Source organism: Ictidomys tridecemlineatus, chromosome 2 (assembly GCF_052094955.1).
Source record: "Ictidomys tridecemlineatus isolate mIctTri1 chromosome 2, mIctTri1.hap1, whole genome shotgun sequence".
Classification (NCBI taxonomy): Eukaryota; Metazoa; Chordata; class Mammalia; order Rodentia; family Sciuridae; genus Ictidomys; species Ictidomys tridecemlineatus.
The window spans coordinates 211,479,569-211,505,208 of NC_135478.1; the positions used below are offsets into that span (position 1 = coordinate 211,479,569).

The 25,640-nt window shown below is 40.7% G+C and overlaps 1 long non-coding RNA gene across 1 annotated transcript in view; it reads right to left on the reverse strand.

Annotated features, from left to right (window-relative positions):
- The window catches only part of LOC144375461 (uncharacterized), a 49,310-nt gene extending 24,498 nt beyond the window's left edge, over window positions 1-24,812 (reverse strand). The window contains exon 1 of the long non-coding RNA XR_013435409.1: window positions 24,402-24,812. This is a non-coding gene — a long non-coding RNA (uncharacterized LOC144375461). The remainder of the gene's footprint in view (window positions 1-24,401) is intronic.
- Between the last annotated feature and the right edge of the window lie 828 nt (window positions 24,813-25,640).

The window sequence follows — 25,640 nt, forward strand, 5'->3', positions numbered from 1 at the left end:
AGACAGGAGAATCATGAGTTCAAAGCCAGCTTTAGCAACTTAGAAAGGTCCTAAGCAACTCAGTGAGACCCTGTCTCTAAATAAAATACCAAAAAAGGCTGCAGATGTGACTCAGAGGCTAAGTGTCCTGGGTTCAATTCCTAGTATCCCAAAAATAAAATAAAATTGTTGAACTAATGATTGAGTATAAGTGACTTCAATGTGGGACAAGTCACATATTTGTTTACATTCACCCATCAAATGTAAAAAGCAAATTATTCAGTGTCTTGCAATTTGAGACAGGAGAACCCAACCATGACTGTTCCATTATATACATAGTAACATCCATACGCCATTAAAAAAATCCTAACCAGAGTGTTACATTCTTAACTTGTGGGTAAATTTCTCTGAAGAACAATCTTTTTTTAAAAATATTTATTTTTTAGTTTTTTTAGGTGGACATAATATCTTTATTTTATTTTTATGTGGTGTTGAGGATTGAACCCAGTGCACCGTGAATGCCAGGCGAGCATGCTACCGCTTGAGCCACATCCCTAGCCCTGAAGAACAATCTTGAAGAGGTTAGTAAATTTGAATAAACTAAAGCCACATTATGGTTCACTAAGTTTAAGTGTTACTAATGAAAATATTGAGAATTGTGATTCTTAATTTTTGTGAGGTCTTTGTTTGAGGGTGATAAGGGACCTGTGTTCCTTATGTCTCCTAACACATGGATCTGTGTATGTGTACATATATATACATAATTTCACTGTTCATAGGGAGGTGGTCATAGATTTTGTCATATTTTCTGAAGGACTTTGACAAGTGAATAAGACAGGTTGCTAATTTGATATGAGAAAGAGTGGACTGAAGAAAGGCAAATGATATTGCTTAATACTTGAGACCATGCCTTGAATGGACCTTTCAGATCTATTCTGCAGCATCGAAAGACATTTTTTCTTAGAAACGAAAATATTTAAGTCATGCAGCTGAGTCTCTCCCACGAAGCCATAATTGTCTCAGTCATTTGGTCTCTGAAGTTTCTAGAGATAAGGGTGTTCCTGCTCCCAGTAGCTAGAATATTTTTATGAAACCCAAATCTACCCTCTTTAACTTTTGCTCATTATCTTAATAAGTCTTCCCTTTGGAGTGATACTATAATATTACCTCATTATAACATTCTTCTCTACATAACACAGCAGCTCCAGCATTCATAAACTACTTTAAAATCTTCCAGAGTCTTTTCCAGTTTAAACAAATATAGGTCTTTTAAAACTTGATTCAGAATTGTAACACGGTTGCCTGGCTGATTCTTTCTGGTTTGGCCACACTTGAGTTTGTTTCTTCCTGAAAATTGTTTCCAGAACTGAAAATCATATATAATATGTAGTTGAAACCATTCAGTTATTTTCCTGACCTGAAATACATGTCTATTAAAAAGTTATAGATGTGTCTGCTGTGGATTGACCAACATTCCCAGAATATTTTTATCAGAATGTTTGTTCTTTCCAAACCCCTCTAATTTTACTTTTCTTTTTCTTCAGTGCTTGGGATAAAACCAAAGGGCTACTACTGAGCTATCCTCCCCAACCCTCTTTTTGAAAGAGGGTCTCACTGAGTTACTGAGGGTCTCACTAAATTGCTGAAGCCCCCAGAGGCAAACTTGGAGATCTTCCTGTCCCTGGAATTACAGGTGGGTACCATCATACCCAGTTAATTCTACTCTTGAACAATGTCTTTAAATTATTATGGAAGAGCCAGGGTAGTAGCTTACACCTGTCATCCTGTGGCCCAGGAGGCTGAGGCAGGAGGATTGTAGGTTTAAACCCAGCCTCAGCAACTTAATGAGGACCTCAGCAACTCAAGGAGACCCTGAAAACACACACACATACACACACACACACAAAAAAAAAAAAAACAAAAAAAACTTAACATGGCAGCCTTTACATTTAACCAGATTCAAAATCATTTGTTAGTTTAATTAACTTTAGATAGTACAATGTTCCAAAGGAGGTTGATTCCAAATTTTGTTCCTGTGGCAGATCTCACTCCTAGTTTTATATCAACAGAATATGGCACAACAATCACCTTTGATTTCTTTGGTTTTTTTTTAAAGAAAAAGTTCATTGTTTTTAACTATGAAGAAAGTCACTAGAAAAATCTTGAAAAAAAAGACAGATGTTGGAAATTTTTTGTAATTTACCTCACAAAAGGATAATTCTTTTTAAAAAAAATTATTGGTGCATTATAATTATATATAATAGCAAGATTCACTGGGATATATATGAACACTCACATAGTATAACTTGGTCCCTTTCGTTCTCAGTACCTCCTCTCCACTCTTTCCTACCATTGATCCCCATCCTCTGATCTACTGGTCTCCCTTCTGTTTTCATAAGATCCATTCCCCTTGTTTCTCATTTCTCTCTCTCTCTCTCAAGCCTCCACAAATGAGAGAAAACATGTCCTTATCTTTCTGAGTCTGGTTTATTCCACTTAGTATGATGGAGAATGAAACCAGAGCTCCATTTCTCACCTTACACAGAAGAAAATACTCCAACTTATAGGTGCGGACAAGGGTTACTCAGTAAGACTCCTAAAGCTCAAGAAATAAAACCAAGCTAGGCACAGTGGCTCACACCTATAATCCCAGTGGCTCAGGAGACCGGGAGGCAGGAGGATAGAAAGTTCAAAACCATTCTCTCCACTTCTATCATTTCCTGCAAATGACATCATGTCATTCTTTGTGGCGGAGTAAAACTCCATGGAGTATATAACACATTTTCTTTATCCAGTCATCTGCTGATGAGCACCTTGGCTGATTCTGTGAGTTGGCTGTGAATTTGCTGCTATAAACATGGGTACGCTCTAGTACACTGTGTGTGTGTTTGGGGGGGGATTGAGCCCAGGAGGAATCTACCACTGAGGTAAACCCCCAGCACTTTTTACTTTTCTTTGAAACAAAGTCTCCCCAAGTTCCCAAGGCTGGATTCAAATTTACGATCCTCCTGCCTCAGCCTCCAGAGTTGCTGGGATGACAGGGATGCACCCCTGAGCCTGGCTTCTAGTATGCTTGGTGTTAGGATAAATACCAAGCAGGGGTATAGCTGGGTCTTGTGGGCGTTCCACTCCCTGTCTTTCAAGAAACCTCCATACTGATTTCCCAAAGTGGTTGTATGCTGAGGACCATTACCAAGTAGGAATGACGCATCGAAATTTCCTTGCCAAGCGTACCCCATGCGGCTTAGAGGACATTCGATGGGACATTGCATGCATGCTTTAATAAGGTGACCTTGCTCAAGGACCAAGGCGGATCCGGGTTTAGAGCTGATCAGGTTTGAGGAAGTAACCGGATCCTTGAGTTTAAGGCGTTGCCAGTTTAAGATAATGGGTTTTAGGGAAGTTGGAGATTGAAGATTATTGCTGGGATTAGGGTGTTCCTGCTGCTTGTTCCCGTTGAGTTCTCGTGAGATTAAAATGGGATTTGGAGATAGCCTCGTGGAGTAGGTGAATTGTGCGGGAGATGGCAGAACGCGATTGCCCCTGGACCTGTGTAGAGGCGGTGTGAGAGCGGGAATAAAGAATTGCTGTTTGAACCTACAAAGCTGTGTGGTGGCTCGTGATTCTGGTGCCAAGCCGAGACCTTGGCAGTTGTACTGATTTATCCTCCCATCAACAGTGTCTAAATGTTCCTTTCCCCTACATCCTTTCCAGTGTTTATTATCTGTATTCCTCCTCTTCCTCTTTTTCTTCTTCCTTTTGTTTTTAGTATTGGGGTTTGAACAAGCAGGCACTTTACTTTCTACTTTTTATTTTGAGGCAGAATCTCACTACGTTGCTGGAGGGCTTGCTAAGTTGCTGAGGCTGGCTTGGAGATCCTCCTGCCTCAGCCTCTTGAGTTGCTGGACTGCAGGAATGTGCCATGGCACCTGGTTCTCTTCATGCTCTTCTTTCCTTTGCGTGGAAGCTTCTTAATTTGATGTCATCCCATTTTAAATTCATGGTTTACTTTCTTTTTACCAGGGATTGAACCCAGGGGCACTTAACCACTGAGCCCCAGCCCCTGCCCTTTTTATTTTATTTTAAGACAGGTTCTCGCTAAATTACTGAGGCTGGCTTTGAACTTTCTATCCTCCTACCTCTCGGTCTCCTGAGCCACTGGGATTATAGGTGTGAGCCACTGTGCCTAGCTTGGTTTTATTTCTTGAGCTTTAGGAGTTTTACTGAGTAACCCTTATCTGCACCTATCAGTTGGCTATTTTTTTCTGTGTAAGGTGAGAAATAGAGCTCTGGTTTCATTCTCCTACATACGAATACCCAGTTTTCCAAGCACCATTTGTTCGAAAGCCTGCCTTTTCTCCAACATGCTTTGATACCTTTGTCAAGGATCAGATAACTGTATCTGTTGTGGGTTTGTCTCTGTGTCTTCTGTTCCACTGTTCTCCATGCCCATTTTTTATGTCAGTGTCATGCTGTTTCTGTTACTGCAGTTCTGTAGTATAATTTGAAATCAGGTACTGTGATGACTTCAGTATTGACTTTATTGCTCAAAAGTGCTTTGGATACTCTGAGTCTTTTACTCTTCTAAGTGAATTTTTGAACTGTTTTATCCTAGTTCTGTGGAGAATATCATTGGTATCTTGATAGGGATTGCACTGAGTCTATAGATTGTTTTGGGTACTATGGCTATTTTTAGCAATATTAATTCTGAAGAACGTGGAAGGTTTTTTCATCTTTTAATGTCTTTTTCTTCTATAATTTTCTATTCCTTTATTTTAAAAAGAATGTGAAACAGGAACGGTTAAGAATAGAGTCCTGGGGGCTGGGGTTGTGGCTCAGTGGTTAGAGCGCTTGCCTAGCAAGTATGAGGCACTGGGTTCAGTCCCCAGCACCATATAAAAAATAAACAAAATAAAGGTACTGTGTTCATCTACAACTAAACATATTAAAAAAATAAGAACAGAGTCCTATAGATTCCACTAGAGACTTCCTTGAATGTTGTCTCATAATCATGAATAAAATCCCTCTGAGGTTTTTTTCCTTCAGAGCAGTTAGTGCCAGCCACTTCTTACTCCTGAGGTCCCTTTTCTATTCTGTCACTTCATTGTGGCCATGTGCTTTCCAGAGATCTTAAGAACCTTCCTGGCCTTCAAGTTTTTCATCTACCTGATAAGACCTATGCTGGGGAGTTTTTGTCCTCACAACCCAATATTGTCCCAGCTGATGCAATTCCTAGCACTCCATGATCCACAGACCATGGTGGTTCAGCCATAATTAGTCTCATAAAAAGGAAAACTAGCTTTAGCTTCCCAGGAGTATAGAACATTTTCGGAAAAGGTGTGGAAGCCACCTAGGGAGCAAAAATCCAGAGGGCAAAGAGTCAGATGAGAGAACTATGGTGCTAACAGGGAACCTTGCCCTGTACAAGTCAAAGAAAGCTTCATGCTCACTGGCCGGTCTCCCCCGTACTGAACATGATACCGTGGAATGATGAGACAAGAATGCACAATTATAGCATGCTAGAGGCATTCAGGAAAAGACTCCATATGCTGCAGTTCTTCATACCAGTTAGGACATCAAAAGACCTCAAGTGACGAAGATGATAAAATTGTAACAGATATGAGGAGAGGCACTTAAAACACCGAGCCATATCCCCAGCTTTTTTTTTTTTTAAAAAAAATTTAGATATAGGGTCTCACTAAGTTGCTTAGGGCCTTGCTGAGTTGCTGAGGCTGGCTTTGAACTTGTGATCCTCCTGCCTCAGCCTCCCGATCTACTGGGATAACATTGATTCTATAGATTGTTTTTGGTACCATGCACCACCATGCCCAGCTTAGGAGCTGCTTTTGAGGATGATGGCATATTGCAGTCATGGACAGGTTGTTGACAACCAGTTTAACACCTGTTCTTGAAAATTGCACTTCAATTGTAAGGTTCACGAAATAAAAGCAAAAACAATTACAAAACATAAGGACACCTGCCTTGGGCCAATATAGAATAATAGGGCACAGCTAGAAATAGCCAAAGAAATGGACACAGGATATTAGAAACCAGTTTTTAAGATCCTGATTGTCAGGTAACAAGGACAGTGATAACTGAGAGACTGGAGAGAAAGGAATCATGCGGTCACCCCAGTGTACCTCAGGGAGGAGTTTCCAGGCTGCAGCATGAGCAGGGATCCAAGGTGAAGCCTAGGGGACTCCCTGATTTGGGGGCATGGTGCTGACAGTCTGGGGAAACTGAGGCACCTAGGGTTTTCAGGAGACAGTAACAGAAAGGAAGGAAATGCACAAAAAGAGGACTTGGGAGATCTTCAGCAGGTCCCTTCAAGTACTTAGCAGGTACCAACGGCCACACATTTGTGAGGAAACTACATGATAGTTGGGAATGAATGTCTCATAAATATGAGAGAAAACCATACCTGATGCTCATGCAATGCTGAGATGGTGCCTATTCCAACTGGCCAGACTAGAAAGATCCAGTCCACAGGGCACTAGGTAGGGTATCCAGAAGGGTCTTGTCTATATGGCGGAGAAGAATTAGACCTGGAATGAACACACCTCCACTCCTGTCTAATAAACCCTCAGAACAGGATCTGAGAGGATGAAACTTTCCAACTTACTGAACAGTATCCCAGGAAGAAAAAAAAAATCTCAAGAAGAATTACAGAAATATAAAAATACCCAATAGCTAACAAGATGAAATTCACAATGACTGTCACCCAATCAGTAGTTACACACACGCAGAGAAGCAGGAAAATGCAACCAACAGTAGACAAGTCAAGTAAGTGAAACCAACCTACCAAGAACTGGCACAGACCCAAGAATTAGCATATAAGAACATTAAAACAGTTATTACAGCTAACACGGAAAAACAAAAAGACCCACTGGGCATGGTGGCACATACCAATAATCCCAGCAACCAGGGAGGCTGAGGCAGGAGGATTGCAAGTTCAGAGCCAGCCTAAGAAAATTAGGGAGACCCTAAGCAAATTAGTTAGACCTTGTCTCAAAATAAAACTGGGAATATATATATATATATATATATATATATATATATATATATATATATGAAAGGACTGGTGATTGTGGCTCAGTGGTTAAGTGCTCCTGGGTTCAATAAAATAAAATAAAATTTTGGTAAAAATTTTATTTTTACCAAATAAAAAACATAACTGAAAAATCTTGAGATCCTAGAACTCCTTAGGTCCAGCAAACAGTGATAGTTGTTCTCCCTAGTAAAGGTTACTCCTGACAAGTGACACTATCCTACTTACTCAAGATTTTAAGCTTATCTCTGTTTCTTGTAATTTTTGTTTTCTTCCTTGTATCTAGTTTTACTGATTTCTCCAAAAACTTCCTTTTTGCAAAACTGTAAGAGTCATAATCCCTTAATAGTTGGAAGCAAATTTAGATGATGTCCCGTCCATCTCACTGAAGCACAAGTAATCAAACTGAGGCTCAGAGATAAATTCCCAACTAAATTTGTACATCTTAAATCCAGAAGTGGTAAGGCCTTACATTATCAGTATCTATAATAATAAAATAACTAATCTTTATATATCCTCAAGTATTCTGGCTTGCCAAGGACAACTTGTCCTTTAAGAGCAAGTAAAAACGTTCTCAAACTCATATCTCATTTATGACAAGCCTCTTGGCATCTCTCCTAATGGCTCTAGGATGCTTGATGTCCTCCTGGCTTTGCTGGCAACTTCTGGTTCCAGCCCCCAGGCTTTGCTGATTTCTGATGCCTGACCTACTTTAACCTCCTGCATGTGTCTCTTTTCTACACAACGTTGCTGGATCCCCAGTGCTTGGGCTCAACTTCCCTTCCAGCGTCCCTGCCTTCCAAAGTTGTGATCACCACAGTGAACCTGGTCACTGGAGGGCTGTCCTCACCAAGGTGTGCTTTCTACAACTGTTAAAATTCTTTTTATTTGGACATTGGCCCCCTGGATTTGCCCTCTTAAAACTATTTACTTCAGGACATCCTTCAATGCTGTATAGACACTTTTCTTCAAACACTTAGAACCAGTTTTACGGGTCGAGGGTAGAAGGTAACTTGGGAGGCCCCACTTTCCTAGAGCACTGCCCCCTCAATCATGCTTAGGATCATAATCGAGTCTGTGTTCTCTGCTGCAGTCTAAGGAAAATTCCCCCACCCACCCCACACAGGGCACAAAAATGAGGAGTGATCTTTCCTTCTCTTTTCACACGTAGGTCTGAAGTCTTGCTTCAGGGACTGACTGTTGCTTCTAAGATTTCATCATAGTTTTGTCCATGGGCGGGGGTGAGGGGGGTAATCATTACCCCATGCAACGTGGACAGGATCTGAGATGGACAGACCAGAATTTATGGGTCTCCAGATGTGCACATCACACCTTCTCAGGATACTTACTGCAAGGAATTATTCATAATATCAACAAGTATAATATTTCCCAAGACCAGCCAGTCGTGGTGGTCCATTCCTATAATTCTGGAGACTTAAGAGACTCGGGCGATGTGGTTTGAGGCCAGTCTCACCAACTGAGCAAGACCCTCAGCAACTTTTAAAATATAAAAAGGACTGGGGATGTAGCTTTCTGGTAGACCTCCCCTGAGTTCAATCCCAGCATCCCCCCTGCCACTGCAAAAAAAAAAAATTCTCAAGACCTTAGCTTGTTTTTGTTGTTGTTAATACAATTGTCATGACATTAGTATAAAGATAGGGCATAGAAAGAGAAATACCCTTGAGATGGGTGATATACTTAGCACCCTCTTCCCATTATACTCTTTCTTGGAACCTAGACTTCTCTTACATGGAATAACAGAAAACTCATCACTTCTCAAACTTTTCCCCAGCAATTCATTCTCAAGAGCTCAGCCCAGAGTTTTAAAGGCCAATGTCCTGTATCACTTCATTATTCACATTATTCATTGCAATGAATGTTAAGGAGGGGCTGAATTTGTAGCTCAGTGGTACAGCGCTTGCCTAGCACTTAGGAGGCACTGGGTTTGATCCTCAGCACCACATAAAAATAAATAAATAAACCGGCATGTTGGCACACACCTGTAATCCCAGCAGCTCCAGAGGCGGAGGCAGGAGGATTGTGAATTCAAAGCCATCATCATAGTGAGGTCCTAAGGAACTCAGTGAGACCCTATCTCTAAATAAAATATTAAAAAGGGCTGGGGATGTGGTTCAGTGGCTAAGCACCTCTGAGTTCAACCCCCAGTACCAAAATAATAATAACAATAATGATAATAAATTAATTAAATTTTTTAGTTGTCCATCTACAACTAAAAAAAGTATTTTAAAAAAAATGTTAGGAAAAAATACAATATTCAGTGTTTGTTTTTTTGTTTGTTTTTTTAATGGTACTAGGGATTGGACTCAGGGGTACTTTACCACTGAATTAAACTCCTGACCCTTTTTATTTTTTATTTCAAAACAGTTCTTGCTTAGTTGCTGGGGTTGTCTTTGAACTTATGATTTTCTTGCCTCAGCCTCCCAGGTTGCTGGGATTACAGACAGCAGACTGCACTGGGATCAGTGAGACCTGTTGAAGCGTGGTAAGGAAGATTTCATCCAGGGACCACTACCACATGCTCCTGAAGTGAGGGAGAGAGATTGGATTCAACTCTGCATACCACAGGGGCAGGTAGGAATTGAGAGCCAAGGAACAGTGTGGAGTCACAGGATAGAAAATGATGAAGAGGGCTGGGGACATAGCTCAGTTGGTAGAGTGCTTGCCTCCCATGTACAAGGCCCTGGGTTCAATGCAAAAAAAAAGAAAAAGGAAGGAAGGAAGGAAGGAAAGAAAGAAAATAAATGATGAAGAGACAGAAAGAAAGGAAAGAAAGAAAGAAAGGAAGGAAGAAAGAAAAGAAAAGAAAAGAAAAGAAAAGAAAAGAAAAAGAAAATAAATGATGAAGAGACATATCAGGGGCAGGAGGATTCTGGCTAAGCCAACCTAGTAGGATTCTTGCTGAAGACATGCCAGGGTGATCAGACATCACCTGAGGGGTGGTAGAGGATGGGGAACCCTGATCAGATAGCAGGGGTGATCAGATAGTGAGGACAGACGAGCTAGGGGGCCTCTTTGCTAAAACTGGATTTGACCAGGAAATGCACAGATGAGCTGACGGGAAGGTTCTTGGCCTAACTAAATCTTGGGCAAGCAAAGAATCTTTGCCAATGAGTTTTCATTGGGTTTGATTATAAAGAAAGGAACAGAGAACCCATGGGGATGGGGACTGGGTCTGGGCTTAGGAGACCTGAAATAAGGAGGTGTGTAGCAGAGAGAGAGAGGGGATCTAAGCTGGAGACGAAGGTAGGCCCTGTGGAGAGGATGTGCTTCCATTCTAACTGCTTCTTAACGTACAGGAGACAAGAAAGGGCCTTCTGGAGGCACTCAGGAGGCTGAGGTAGGAGGATGGCAAGTTTGAGGCCACTTTGGCAATTTAGTAAGACTGAGTCTCAAAATAAAAATAAAAAGGAAATGGGGAGTAGCTCAGTGGTAAAATTCCCCTGGGTTCAATACCCAGTACCAGAAGGGGAAAAAAACCCATTTTAATATCTTCGGAACATCTTGTCCCAGTGTTCCCTTGTTTAGCCTTCACAAGACAAATAACAAATATAGACGGGTGGATGGGAGCACACTGTGAGTTCCTGAGTCACCTGAAGAGGAAATTTCATATCGGCTCAGGGTCCCCCTTCCTCTCTTAAAACCGGAAACTAGCAACATCTTTCCTCAGAACTCATGAAAATACAGATTCTGTCTCAGGGGCCTGGCGTGGGGGCTATGATCTGCTTTTCTCTCTTTTTCCTCTCTTTCTAGTACATGTTAATGCCAGGGGCACTTTCCCCCGAGCTACACCCCCATTCCCTCCTTCTTTTTAAATTTTGAGACAGAGTCTCATAAGTTGCTGAGACTGGCCTCCAATTTGAGATCCTCCTGCCTCCTCCTCCCAAATCACTGGGATTACCTGTGTGCACCTAGCCCCAATTACTCTTTCTTGACACACTTTTATATGATAACAGTGCTAGACTGATCCCCCGAGAGACACAACGCAGGAGGTGATAAGAGACTCAAAGACAAAATTTTCCTGCATCCTCCCTCTGGGACTGGGAATGAGTCCCAGATTGTGTTCTAAATGGCTTTGAATTTGATATGCCCAGGTACATTTTGTTAAAGCAAGTCCACAAGGCTTCAAGGGTAAACTTTTCCATTTCTGGAAAGCCAGGTGCATGGTCTGTGCTGCCCTCTGTTGTATGATATGTGTATGATATGCATACCATAGGTCCCATCTGGATCCCGTGCTGGATGTTTCAGAGTGCACCTGAAACTGCCCGGCAGGTCTACACCAGGAAGGGGATGAGAGTCACTTCTCCAACCTGGAAGCTTATATGCTAGCAATGCTTGACTGTTAAATTTTATTTTATTTCTTTTTCCTTTTTTTTTTTTTTTTTTTTTGGTGCTGGGATGGAGCCCAGAGCTAGGCAAGCACTGAGCTGCACACCCCAGCCCCCAAATCTTGATTTTCTGCATTTTGCCACAGGTTCCTAGTGCAGAATGAGTTCTTCAATAGTATGTGTTAGTAGTAACCATGTGTTAGATCTTTTAGGATATTTGTGCTTTTTAATATTATTTCAAAATTACTTTGGATTTTTCTTCTCTCTTTCTCTCTCTCTCTCTCCTTTCCCTCAAAGAGATAAGAAACAGGGACAGAGATATAACTCATGGTAGAGTGTTTGCCCAGCACATGTGATCAAGGCCCTGGGTTCAATCACCAGTATCAAAGAGGAGGAGGAGGAGGAGGAGGAGGAGGAGGAGGAGGAGGAGGAGGAGGAGGAGGAGGAGGAGGAGGAGGAGGAGGAGGAGGAGAAATAATATGCATGCTGGAAAAGTAGTCTAAGCTTTTCTGAGATGTATCTCCTTGTCTCTGCTGAGAGTTGGCTACACAGTGTCATCATTTTATATATATAAAAAGTTGCCAATCAGAGAAGCTAAACAAAAGGCCAGGTCATGGCCACAGTTGGTGTGAGGAGGTGTGAATTTCCTTCAAGACCAGGGTAGGTTACTTCAGAGCCTCGCCTCCAGCTCCTGCCAGATAATTCAGTTTGGCAAAGTTACTTCTTGGTCAGAAGGAGGAAGAGACAGGGGAACAGGCAGCCTCTATCAATTCTTGTCACAGAGTGCTCTGAAAGTGGCCCTCTGGCCTTCTCTAGGTGGAGTTTGTCAAGGACAATGCTGGTAGGACCACCAAGAAATCTGAGAATTTGGTAATTTAAACTGAGACCTCTTCCTTAAAGATCACTATGGATACTGGGTGGGGTGGTTTACTGGGTGGATTACTCTTGTAATCCCAGTGACTCCAGAGGCTAAGGCAGGAAGCTTTCAAGTTCAAAGCCAGCTTCATCAATTTAGAGAGGCACTAAGCAATTTAGCAAGACCCTGTCTCAAAAATAAAAAGGGGTCTGGGTTGTGGCTCAGAGGTAGAGCACTCACCTTGCATGTGCGAGACCTGGGTTCGATCCTCAGCACCACATAAAAATAAATAAGTGAAATAAAGGTATTGGGTCCAACTACAACTAAAAAATAAATTAAAAAAATAAAATTAAATAAAAAGGGCTGGGGATGTCATTAAGTGATTAAGCACTCCTAAAAGCTTCCCTCCCAATCCATGGTACCAAAAATAAATTAATTAATTAATTTAAAAGATCAGTAGAAAGGGCTGGATGGAAGGGATAATGGAAAAGTGCTGTCCCTCCCACTTTGTAAGTAATAAAAGCAATATCCATCTGTTTTCACCCCACAGGGAGTGACTTCAGGTTTAGGTACAGAACTCAGTTAATTGAGATTCACCATAAGGCCACTAGGGGCGCATTAGTTGGTTGTGGGGAAAAGAAACAAATCTCAAGAGCAGCTACTGTGGGCCAAAAAGAAAAGGGAAGAAGGTTGTGGAAGGAAGGAAGGAAAAAAGGGGGGCGGGGGAGGGCGAGAAAGAGGAGGAAATAGGCTCCTTTCACTCTGTCCTTTCCTACCTACCCTCCTTTAAAACTGCTGTACACCTATTCTTCCTCCTGAAATTGCCAGCCCTATCTTTTCCGGTTTAGCTGAGGATTTCTTTGCCTATTTCCAGACATAGAATGCATAGAGAAAATAGGCAAGTATCACCTCATTCTCCCATGGTCAACTCCACCCAAGTCCCATTCTTGGCGTCCTACACCCACATGAAGCTTCCCTCCCAGGACAAAAGGAAACCTGACACATGCATGGTGATGTCACGGTAATCCCAGTGACTCAAGAGGCTGAGGCAGAAGGATCTAGAGCTGGAGGCCAGCCTGGGCAATTTATTGAAATCCTGTCTCAAAATTAAAAAAGAAATTAAGGGGCTGGGGTTGTAGCTCAGTGGTAGAGTGCTTGCCCTCACATGTGACACAGTGGGTTCAATTCTCAGCACCACATAAAAAAACAAATAAAGTCTAAAAACTTTTTAATTATTTAAAAAAATTTTTTTTAAATTTTAAAAAGGAGACCTGACTGTGGTCCTGGCCAGGACTTTGCAGGGAATGAGGAAGAAAGAATAGATTAAGGCTGTCAATTCCCAGATGCTCACAGAGTTTAAGCTGGGGTCCCAGACCTGCTGGTCATGAAAACATGTTCTTGCCACAAAACCAGCAGCACACTAGATTCCTCTGGGGATCTTGCCACTACTAGGTTTAAGTCATGCATATATCATCATCAAGTTACAGTCCTGCTTTTAGTAAAGGAGCTCAGGCTGACCCCAGGCCTGTCAGAATTAGCTCTAATAGCACAAGCCACCCTAGATCCATGGTTAAAATCTTGACAAGAAAATAACCACTCAATTTAAGAGCAACTATTAGCCTCCTGGCCTTGTATAATCAGGCATCAACATGAACCTATATACTCCAGACATTTTCAATAGCAAGGGAGGGGTCTCAGCTGAATCATCCAGTACTTCCACACAACTTTCTCGTATTTTGGGCTTTTTACAAATCTTCTGCCTCTTTGATCTATGATTAAGAGCTGTCATCAATCTATAATTAATTAAATCTAAAATCTTATTTAAGCCAGTCTTCTAGACTTCTAGAAGGTGGGGACAGTGGGCAGTACAGTGGCTGGTACCAAAGGTTTGACAAATGGAACAATGGATGAAAGTGGGAGATGTGATGACGATGATGTCCTGGATCACCTTTTACTAGTTAAGCAGGAACAGCCCGGAGGTAAGAGCCTGGAAGGGAAAGGACAAGGTGGCAGAGGGAAACTGGGCATAGTTGAGACAAAGCAACTTGTCCTCTGAATTAAAAGCAAAAAAACCGGGTTCAGTGGAAGTATAAAACAAAGTAGGTCCTTTGAAGGCTGGAAGGAGGAGGTGGGGGCAGAAGCAAGTGCTTGTACAGGTGACTAGCAGTTGTTCTAGAAAGTTCCAGTCAGCTGTCCACTATGGTTCTACATTATTATAAAGTGGGAACTATTTGTAAATCGGGCAAAGTGACTTGCATCTTCCAAGGGATGGTCTCTGTTCTAAATGCTCTATTTACTTACTTTGAGATTAGACTTTTCTTAATCGAACTCAGATACTTAGCAAAGGAATGGCTTGATTGTTACCAGAAATGTAGGGGGTAGGGGGTGCTACCTTTCTGGGACCCATCTTTTTTTTTATTGCTACTGATGATTGAACCCAGGGCCACTTTACATCGGAGCCTTATTCCCAGACTTTTTAATTTTTTTTTTAAATTTTGAGATAGGATCTTGCTAACTTTTTAGGGCCTTGCTAAATTGCTGAGGCTGTCTTCAAACTTGCCATCCTCCTGCCTCAGACTCCAGAGCTGCTGGAATTATAGGTGTGCACCACTGTGCCCAGCCCCAATCCTTTATATATTTTATTTTGCAACAAGGTCTTGCTATGAGGCCCAGGCTGGTCTCAAACTTGGAATCCTCTTGCCTCAGCCACCCCAGTGCCTTGGATTACAGCCCTGTACCACCATGCGTGACTAGGATCCATGACTATTGCAGAACCGACTCTTCAAGTCAAATGCTCTTTGTGCTGTTGTTCTGCCTGCTGAATTTCTCTAACTACTCATCTGTGCCTGTTGAGGCTGCCTCTGACCAGTACCCTCAGCACCACCTGGTTCCTGTGTTCATGCTGTTGGAGGGGCAGGTTTTCTGTGGAACACACCAACAGCCTCAGGCCAAGGCATCTAGGCATGGAGTTACCTTGCTTCTCCCAGGCTGGAGTTCCCTACTTTGGCAGCCAGTTTGAGAGGGCTACTGCCTTTTCCCTATGTAATACTGTGTGTCCTCTTAGGGCTTCAAGTCTTGTCCTGGGACACGGTCATTCTTCCCAGACCCTCCACTGGTAACCGCTAGGAATCAAAGAGTATTGTGATATAAGAATTTGCATTCGTATTATTAATAATATTAATAGAATATTTATAGATTAAAGGAAAAATGATGATGCAAGATCAAACAATCAGGTTCTTTTCCTCTGTTTCACCAATTACAATAGTTGCTGCTTCCTTTCTCTATTGAATAAATTGAAGTGGGAATGTTAGTGGAAATAAAAAATGGCCATGTCCCTAATTTACTCTTTTTCTTCTTTTCTGTTTGTGGTACTAGGGATTGAACCCACAGGTGCTCAACTGCTGAAGTATATTCTCAGCCCTTTTTTTATTTTTATTTTTTTTTTAATTTTGAACCAGGTTCTCCCTAAGTTGCTGAGGGTCTCACTAAGTTGACCAAGCTGGCCTTGAACTTGTGATTCTCCTGCCTCAGCCTCTTAAATTGCTGCGATTACAGGCATGTGCCACTGTGCCTGGCCTGGATATTCTTATATCTCACTTTTAAAAAGGAAAATTATATAGTTTCTTAGAAGTATAAACCAAATTATCTAGGCACGGTGATTCACACCTATGATCCCTGCAACTCAGGAGGCTGAGGCAAGAGGATCTCACAATCAAGGCCAGCCTCATCAATTTAGCAAGATGCTTTCTCAAAATAAAAAATAAAAAAAGTCTGAGGCAGGGAGGAAGGGGTTAGTGCTGGGGAGTGAAATTATCCAAGTTATAGCTATGTTGTGTACATGTATGAATATGTAACAATGCCCAAGATTATGTACAATTATAATGCACCAACAAAAGATTTCGGGGGGGGGGGAAGAATACACAGAAAACAAAAAGAGTGGGAGGCAGGCCTGGGAATGTAGCTCAGTGGTAAAGCACACAGATACAGTGGCACATGCCTGTAATGCCGGCAACCAGGGAGGATTGCAAGTTCAAGGCCAGCTTCAGCAATTTAGCAAGGCTCTAAAGCAACTTAGTGAGACTCTGTCTCAAAATAAAAAATAAAAATAAAAAGGGGTGGGGATGTGGCTCAGTGGTTAAATGCCTCTGGGTTGAATCCCCAGTTCCAAAGAGAGAAAAAAAAGAGGTGATTTTTTTCCCTACTCTTAGACTTTGCAAGGGTCTTGTACCTAACATTGACCAACAGAATGTGGCAGAAGTCCCGTTGCACATATTCCAACAGTAGGTCTGCTAGAATGCTAATGCCTTGTGAACAAGTCCAGATAGCCTCTTGGGTGGTGAGACACCTGGGAGAAAGCCTGAATGTGACGAAGATAAAAAATGGTCATACTCCTTTCTCTGGTATAAGGAGGTTGACTCATAGGTAGGGGTAGGGAGGGGAAGCATGGGAGGAATAGATGAATTCTAGATAGGGAAGAGGGGTGGGAGGGAAAGGGAGTGGGCAGGGGATTAGGAAGGATGGTGGAATGTGATGGACATCATTATCCAAAGTACATGTATGAAGACACAAATTGCGTGTCAACATACTTTATATACAGAGATATGAAAAATTGTGGTATATATATGTGTAATAAGAATTGTAATGCATTCTGATGTCATTTTTAACTAATTAAAAAATAAAATTATTATTTAAGATTGTAAAAAAAATGGTCATACCCCTAATTTACTCTTTTTCTTCTTTTGTGTGGATACCATCCATCCTTATGGATACCATGAGGAGTAGAGAGTAGCTTGCCAACAGGTTCCTGTCCAAACTGCCAACCCACAAAATCAGAAGCAAATAAATGATAGTTGTTCTAAGGAGCTGACTCATTACACTAACCATTTAGTCTCAATAACCTAATAAACTTCCTTCTTGCAAGTCATAGTTTCAGTGTTTCTGGAATAAATCTGATCAAGGTTAATACATCTTTCTTTATTCTGTGAGTCACAAAAAGATTTCTTATTTCAATAATACTTGCACTCCAATATGCTCAGAGACAATAAGATGCCCCATGGGTAGATTTGTGAGATTTTTTTTAATAATCCCACCTGGCAGCCACGTGATTATGAGACAGGCACGTATTATTAATCAAGTAAATAACCTAAGAACACTTAAAAATAAGACTTAAAAAAGTGTGTTAAGATTTTGCTTACAAAAGTACAAAATATCATGCTAATTGACCTTCATGAGCTGTGTCATCCACAGCCTGGAGATTAATTCCACTTCAAGATTCAACCAAAGCCGATTAACCAACAAGTGACAACATATTAAAGCAGAAAAACTCAGTACTGATAAACCCAACCTGATCTTTTCTTAAAATTGGGAGTCATACCACCACAAAGCCATGAAAAGATAATTTCGGCTTTACTATAAATTACTGCAAATTCTGAACCTGCTTAGAATGCCTGCCCGTGCCTTGAACTCACCCACGCCTGGCTCTTCGACCAGATAGCAGCCCTCTCTGAAACTTTAGTGACACCTCACAAATCTTGGCCTTCCCTGGCCAGAGAACGACCCTCTCTGAAGCTCTAATGACCTTCATAAATTCTGATGTTGGGCCAGCAAAAATGTAAACTACCATTAGTGTTATGCTCGTCAGAGTTTTGTTATCTGTAACCCCCCTTTGTGTAACTTTCTGGGCTATAAAACTGGGTTGCAGGAAAGCTGGGGCTGCTGTCTTGTTCCCATGGTTTTGGGTGGGAGAGGCAGCCCGGCAGATCAAAATAATAAGCTTGCTTTAATTTGATTTTAATTGGAGTCAATGGTCTTTTCTTTCGTCCTGGTCTAACAAGTAGCAGCGGGCTTAAATGGATGCCATGCCATGCCAGGGGTCAATGTCCTGTTCCTTGGATTGCTGGTTACCCAACCATATCAGCTAACTATAATCAGGTCAGGATTTGACCATGGCTGAACTGAATCTGGACTTGTAAGCTTTGAAACCCAGTCACTGCTATCTGATTCTCCTCTGTACCTCATTTCATAAAGGAAACAATCACGGGAGGAAGCCCCCATTCTTCATTTCTTTCCTTCTCTAACTGAGTTCTTGTTCATACAAAAGAAGTCCAGCTTTCAACTTTCAGCTATGTTGAATTTGCTGACTCATGATGAATAGAAAACTATGAGTCCACCAGGCTTAGAAGCAACCACAATGACTTACAATTGGCAAACAGAGAAGCAAACTGTAGTATTGTTACAGGTGGGAAGGCCTGAGGGGTGGGACACAGGTGGGCCAAAGAAGTAGTCTGAGCAGGAAGGACTTCAGACACTTCTTTGGGATGGGCTATCTTCAAATCTGCTGGGGCTGTTCATTAACATTCCTTTGGGATGGACTTTGGGCCCAGGGCTTTTCTTGGGACTTCATTAACATTCCATGAGTTGTCCTGCATTTCTTGGAATTCGTTCTCAGCATGGCCTCCATTTTAGATTTCACTGATATTAGACCCGATTTACCTAACTACACTGACTACCTAACTTTAAATCTGGCTTCATTCCCCCCTCTAATTTGGGAACTCCTTACTGCTGTAAGGAAGGGGGGTGAAGAAGATCTTTCTAGCTTCTTCAGGCTGAAAAGGAACTGTGTGGGGCAAGCAGTTTGGAGTCCCCCTTTAAAAATCAGGTCTATCGAGTGGTCCATGATAAAAGTCTGATTGAGAAGTAATAGGCTGGAGGGCCATTTGAGTGATGGGTGGTCTATAAGAGAAACAAGAATTCATTAGTACTGGAACCATATTGATGCAGCAATAAATCCCATAGCACAGGAATATGCCAATGAGTATGATGGCAAAGACAAAGACTAACAATGTTTTCCACCAGGAAGTACTAAGAACAAGGAGCTAAGATATTGTTTCCATGACAAAGTTGCTGAGGACATGGCTTCTATCTGAGCATGTAAATCTTTAAAGATATTTGTCACATTGCCAGAAATGTCAGGGATGTAAACACAACATTTAACTTTTAGGGTTACAGATGTCCTTTTCCTTAAGATACAGTTTAATAACTTAATGTCATCTGATCTTGCAAAATTCTTTTACTAGTATGACTTCTGTGTCTCATAGAGAAATCTTTAATTCTGTTACTTAGGGCTGGATAACCATACTAGCAAACATTAAGCCTACCTATGTTGGTTAGAAATAAAGGCCTTAAACTAAAAACTACTCTGGCAGTTCCTTTTGATAGACCTGTCTAAGAATCTCTTTTGTAGCCTCCAGTTTACTTGTGCTTGGAAGTTACTATTATTAGCATTTAAAATGCCCAGGAATAGTTGTGTTTTGGCTTTGACTGTCTTTGCTAAGTGTTTAAGATGAAGCAAGACACACTGAATTTTGTTTCTATCTATTGTTAACAGTTAGCTGGGTTTCCCTGGGAGTCCTTGGGGAACTTTACAGCAGCTTCTCAGTTCTGCTAGTGCCATTTGCGCTGCTAGTGCCATTTGCACTAGGATGGGTCCAGGCCTTGCTTGACCATGTGGCTTCCCTCGGAAGCATCAGGGATGTCTCCCTTTTTTGATGACCCTCCTCTTCACAGCAAATGCACTGATTGGCTTTCTGTCCTCCACTGGTCTCATTAATCTTCCTGATCGGGAGGTTATGTGGCCCAGAGTTGCAAAGCTCTTTGGAGAAGTCCCCTATTCCCTGATTCAGACTGACTCAGAGGGCAAGAGCCAAATATTGGTTTTCTTGGCCCTTTTAATTTAATTAATTTTAAACTTAATCTTAAACATCTAGCAAATAAATTTCAACAGCCTTATATTAAGAGTACTGGGCTTTAATGTCTACTTCTCTATCCTTACAGGATAGAGAACTCCTTATCTTAAATTAACCCAGGTTGTCAGTTCTTAAAGCGGTACCTCTGCAAAACAGGCAATCTTTAGACCATTTATAAGAAAACTACAAAATAAAATTATCAAGAGTAAAAACATATTTAGTTTATATAATAGCTACCTTGAATTTTGGTGGAGTTATACATTATATCCCCTGTTTGAGATCCTAGTAATCTTGACAAAAAACAACTTTTGGACACAACTTTAAATGTACTGAAATCTGGCCTATTTCTTTTGTAGTCATTCTCACATGTAGTGAGATGGGAAATAGAGCCTTACTTATCTCAGGTAAGGTGGGGTTCTTCATGAATCTTAAATACTATAGCTCTGAAGCTGATCTTTGTTTTTTAGACATCATTTTATAAAGCCTACATAAATTGTTGCTCCAGTTTACATGAATATTAGCTAACACAATATAATATCACACCTAAAACATGAATTAAAGAAAAGCTGAAAGCTTTTAACCTTTTGTAGAAAAGTAGCAAAGTACTTTTGTGTTTTGCAATAAAACCTTTACATCGATTAGGCTCTCATTAACTTAAAAATACATTTAAATTGTATCTCAGTGTAAAAATTAACATGGAACTTTACATAACTTATTGATAACAAGTCCAGTTATAGAACACAAATGATATAAATAAATCTCCAACATGTTTTTCATGTTAAGCCTAAAATTATCATACAACTTTAGATCACAGCTTGATATAATGCTCTTTCTAAAGCTTCTACCTTACAGACTTGTATACATGGAAGATATGAACACATTAATAGCACCAATTACATTGATGTTTTTATATTAACCAAGTTTAGCTTTTAAAGAAATAACATAGAACAATTCTCTAAAACAACAGCACTTGTTTAACTAGCTGTTTATTTTTTTAAGATTACTTGCTCAAAAACTTACACAGACCTTATTTATATCACTTACTTAAATCCTCCTAATTACTTAATCATATAGACTCTTATCCAGAAACACACTTTCCCTCTATTAAATCCATATCTAGAAACTTTTAATTTCTTTTTTTCATCTGTTAACCTCCTTCTGTTCACATTTTGAAACAATACTTGTAAATTTTATAGACATCAACATTTTATTAGGTTTTATTTTTGAACACCTAGAAAAACTTATAAGCTTAATTTTAAAGACATCTTTTCTTTCATCTATTTACCAAATTTAAATTGAGCCATTTAAATTATGTGAATCAAAGATATTTGGATCCATTTTTTAAAAAATTTTTCATGAGCGCTCATCTGTCAATTGTCATATCACTGCATGATATATGGACATAAACACATACAGACATACCGACATACAACACGTAACACAAGTGTAACACAACACAATAGTAAAGGCCTTGTAGCTTTCTCAGGTGAAATCTCATTGCAATGTTTAAAAAAAAACTCCAGTTGATCAAAAATAAAATTTATCAGAAAAACATTAACTTGTCTGTAGGATCAAAATCATGAGCTCAAAAAAAAAAAAAAATACAGAATCTAAGAAAAGGCAAAAGTCCTAGAAAAAATTTACCGGCCAGTAATTAGTAAATGCCATACAATTTACTCTTTGGTTTAATCTAGTTTGAGTCCCCATAAAAAGACACTTTTACCTTTTTTTTTCCCTTGGGCCTCAGATCTCTCTCCTACTGAGCTCCAGGCTTCTTCTATTTGCATAAAAACTTAAGTCCTGGCTGAGGTCTGGAAGGAACTGGGAAAACTGGAATTCTGAGCAGAAACCTCATGCCTAAGGCATTTTAACCATAAGTCACAATTCTTAGGTTTGGATGTTGAAGCTTATGATACAGTTTAAGATACAATTTACAAAATTTCATACCTTTATATCTTCCCTACACTAGAAAAACTTGCTCACTCAAAACTGAAAATAGGATCTTAATAATATAAAAGCTACCACAGAAGAAATTTCTTTAGGATCATTAAGTCACTTCCTTTGTTCTGAAGTTCCTAAAGTAGTATTAAGTTACATTAAATCGCCTGAAAAATTTTAAAAAGAACCACACACTACCATGTATATCTAAAATTAAGCTTTAAAAAATTTCCAAGACTGTTGCTATTTAATGTCATTTTAATAAGTCAGACCAACGTTTTAATTCAACACTTTTTTCCTAAATCTTACACACTGAGAGAAACAGATACCAAATCATAATTTAGTATCCTTGCCCAAATCAATGCACGGGTACACCTAGTGAAATCTCCTTAGGTTACCCAGTTCAAAAATTGATGAAAAAAAAAAAACTAAATGATTGGGAGTTACTTGCCAACTTGGAAGTAGAGTTCTTTTAATTTTCTATCCTAAGTATTTAAGTTCTCTGGCATGAATTATCTGAAATCACAAACTAAACAATTACCTAACCCTAACTTTTAACTGCAAGATTGTGCAATGCTTCAAACTCATTTAGATACCAGATTGTTACAATAAAACATCATCTTTTAGATACACATTTAACCTAGATTATCCCCAAGAAACAATCTATAATAACCTTTAAAACAGACTAGATAAGAAAAAAAACTCTCCAGGTTTTGAACTTCCATTTAATTATGACTCCTATCAGTGGCACCATAGATTTCCCTATGAGTGGACCAGATGTTCTCACATAGGGGCAACTATAGGTGTAAAATCAAGGGTCTCAGTGTGACTGACTTTACTGCATTCAGGTGGAGTAATCCTTACAGTGCAGGGAAGGAATGAGGAATTTCCCCAAAGCGAAAATGGCTTTGGCAGCTGCTGGGAGTCCCTCAGTCTCCCCTTTTACTTACAGGATTAGCTCCTTTGGATAGATCCAATCCCAGGCAATCTGGCATATCTCCTAACTTTCCAGTAGAGTCTGTTTTTATCTGCCTTAGGTCTTGAAGGGGGAAGGGGGTATGTACTTTGATCGGCCTAAATTTTTCTCTTGATTCTTTTTCCTCAGTGAGTCCAAGATTTTTTTTTTCTCTTCATGGCAGATATCATAGCTAAGTCTACTTTACACTGTTGGCATAATTTAGGATTTTCCCTTAGAGCAAAGAAAATCTGAACATACAGCACCTCACACCATTTCCTTTTTTGTAAATTTTATCAAACTGTAAAATTGTATTAAAATTGATATTGTCCTCTGGTGGCCAGGTTTTTCCAGAGAGTTTGTATTGAGGCTAGACCAAGAAAATAAGGCGCTTTTTCTTGAGTACCTGAGGGTCAAATCTATCCCAATTTTCAATGCGCAGGCTAGTGGTGCACCTGGCGTATTGGAGAGAGAAGCTTCCATCTGATTGAGAAGAAAACAGGACTCAGATGCCCGCGCCACGCCTGAGGAAACTGTTCTCATTAGGGATGTCTCCCTAAGCTTGAGCTTCCTAAATGTTCCAGAAAACCCATCTCTCACCTTGCTTTGCCAAGGGTGTTTCTCGTCTCCTTTAGCAAAGTGCTAGGGTCTCAGTTTGCCCTGTGCCAGAGACCCTGGGAGGATTCAGACTTAAGGGCATTACTGCTTATCCTCCCCGCCACTAAAAACCCATTGCAAAAGAGAAACATGTGCTCTTTTGTTGCCTTTGCTCTGTAGACTAAAGGAGCTGCCTAAGTGTTAAGGGATATCTACTGGTTGTAAGATAGCAGATTACTGGAGGAGTTGATTCTAAAAATGCCTCTCTAGTAGCTTAAAGAAGCTCATTTTAAACATTGGGGTGGTAAAACAAACTAGTGAAAGTTACTTATGCACCTTAGGGAACCTGGGCAGATTTTACTAATTATCCCATGCCTTTCTTTCAGTCCTACAACCTGAATTGCTAACATTTCTAACCTGCGAAGGAAGGGGAGCATCCAGGAGGGATTGGATGCGGGGTTGGGAGTGTTGCGTGGCCCATAAGGAGGCAAATGTGATTGGGGCTTTCCCTCAGTGCCATTCATCTACCGATCACCTTAGATACCCCTGAGGGCTGTCGGGAGGGGGCTCAAGAGAAAGGAACCTTAGGAAACGCCTGAGAGTAGCCCAGACCAGAATTCCGCAGTTGTTCCAAACTCCTTCCTCCACCTCCACGCATCTGAGGCAGATCAGGATTTGGGACACTGTGTACTCACGCCAATTGCTCTCTGGGCCCATACAGAAAAGTTGGAAGCGGCTTTGGCAGAACCCAACATGCCTGCTCTGTATTGAACAGGTGATTGAGAGCTGCCTAGGCCGGGAAACCTCTCACCCGAGTCTTGAAGAGTGGCAGCTGCACTAATTGCGTTTAAGTAGCCGTCGGGTGCCCACCTTACCCTCACAGAAAGAAAGAGAGAGAAAGATGCACCTCAAACAGACATGGGGTGCGTGCACTTACCTCAGTGTAGAATCTTGGTGGAACCTCCAATATGTTACTGCTGTTGACCCGTGACGAGTCCTTGCTTCCCCAATGTTGAAGAATAACACCAGAGAGCACACTGAGGCAAGGTCAGAGTAGAAATTAGAAGTTTATTAAAGGACAGCAGAAAAGACTTCTCCCGGAGGAAGAAGGGGACCCAAGAGGTGGAATCCATGGAAGGGCTGTTGTCTCCCCTTTTTATAGTTCTTTCAGTGATGGAATGTAGATGGGAAGGCCTGAGGGGTGGGACACAGGTAGGCCAAAGAAGTAGTCTGAGCAGGAAGGACTTCATTAACACTTCTTTGGGATGGGCTATCTTCAAATCTGCTGGGGCTGTTCATTAACATTCCTTTGGATGGACTTTGGGCCTAGGGCTTTTCTTGGGACTTCATTAACATTCCATGAGTTGTCCTGCATTTCCTGGAATTCATTCTCAGCATGGCCTCCATTTTAGATTTCACTGATATTAGACCCGATTTACCTAACTACACTGACTACCCAACTTTAAATCTGGCTTCAGTATAACCAGATAATGGAATAATGATTCAGTGTAAAAGTAAATGCTCAATCAAGTCACGAAAAGACAATGGAAGAACCCTTTTTTGCGGGAGGGGAGGGGCGATACTGAGGATTGAACCCATGGGGCTTTATCACTGAGCCACATTTCCGAGTTCCCCGGTTTTAAATTTTTTTTCTTTTGAGACAGGGTCTTGCTAAATTGCTTAGGGCCCCACTAAAGTGCTGAGGCTGGCTTTGAACTTTTGCTTCTCCAGCCTCACTTTCCTGAGTCACGGATTGCAGGTACCACTATAACTAACTTCAATTGTAATTAAAGGAAGAAAAGAAACAGCAAGTAGGAGAAAAAAAAAAAAGAAGAAGAAGGTTGTGAGTATGAGGACATGTTTTTGGAAAATGGTTTTCATAATGGTTTCAATTATGGCTAAGTAGTTTTTGTTGTTGTTGTTTTTTGTTTGTTTGTTTTGGGACCTAAAGTCCAAGATGAGAAAAAGAGAAATGCAGGGACTACGGTTGTGGCTCAGCGGTAGAGCGCTTGCCTACGATTGGCGAGGCACCACGTGAAATAAATTAATTAATGAAAGATATTGTATCCAACTACAACAAAAAATAAATACTTTACAAAAAAGAAATAAAGAAATGCAAACAAGTTGTAGAGATTTAACTGAAGACTGTGCTGCTGCACACCTGTAATCCAAGAGA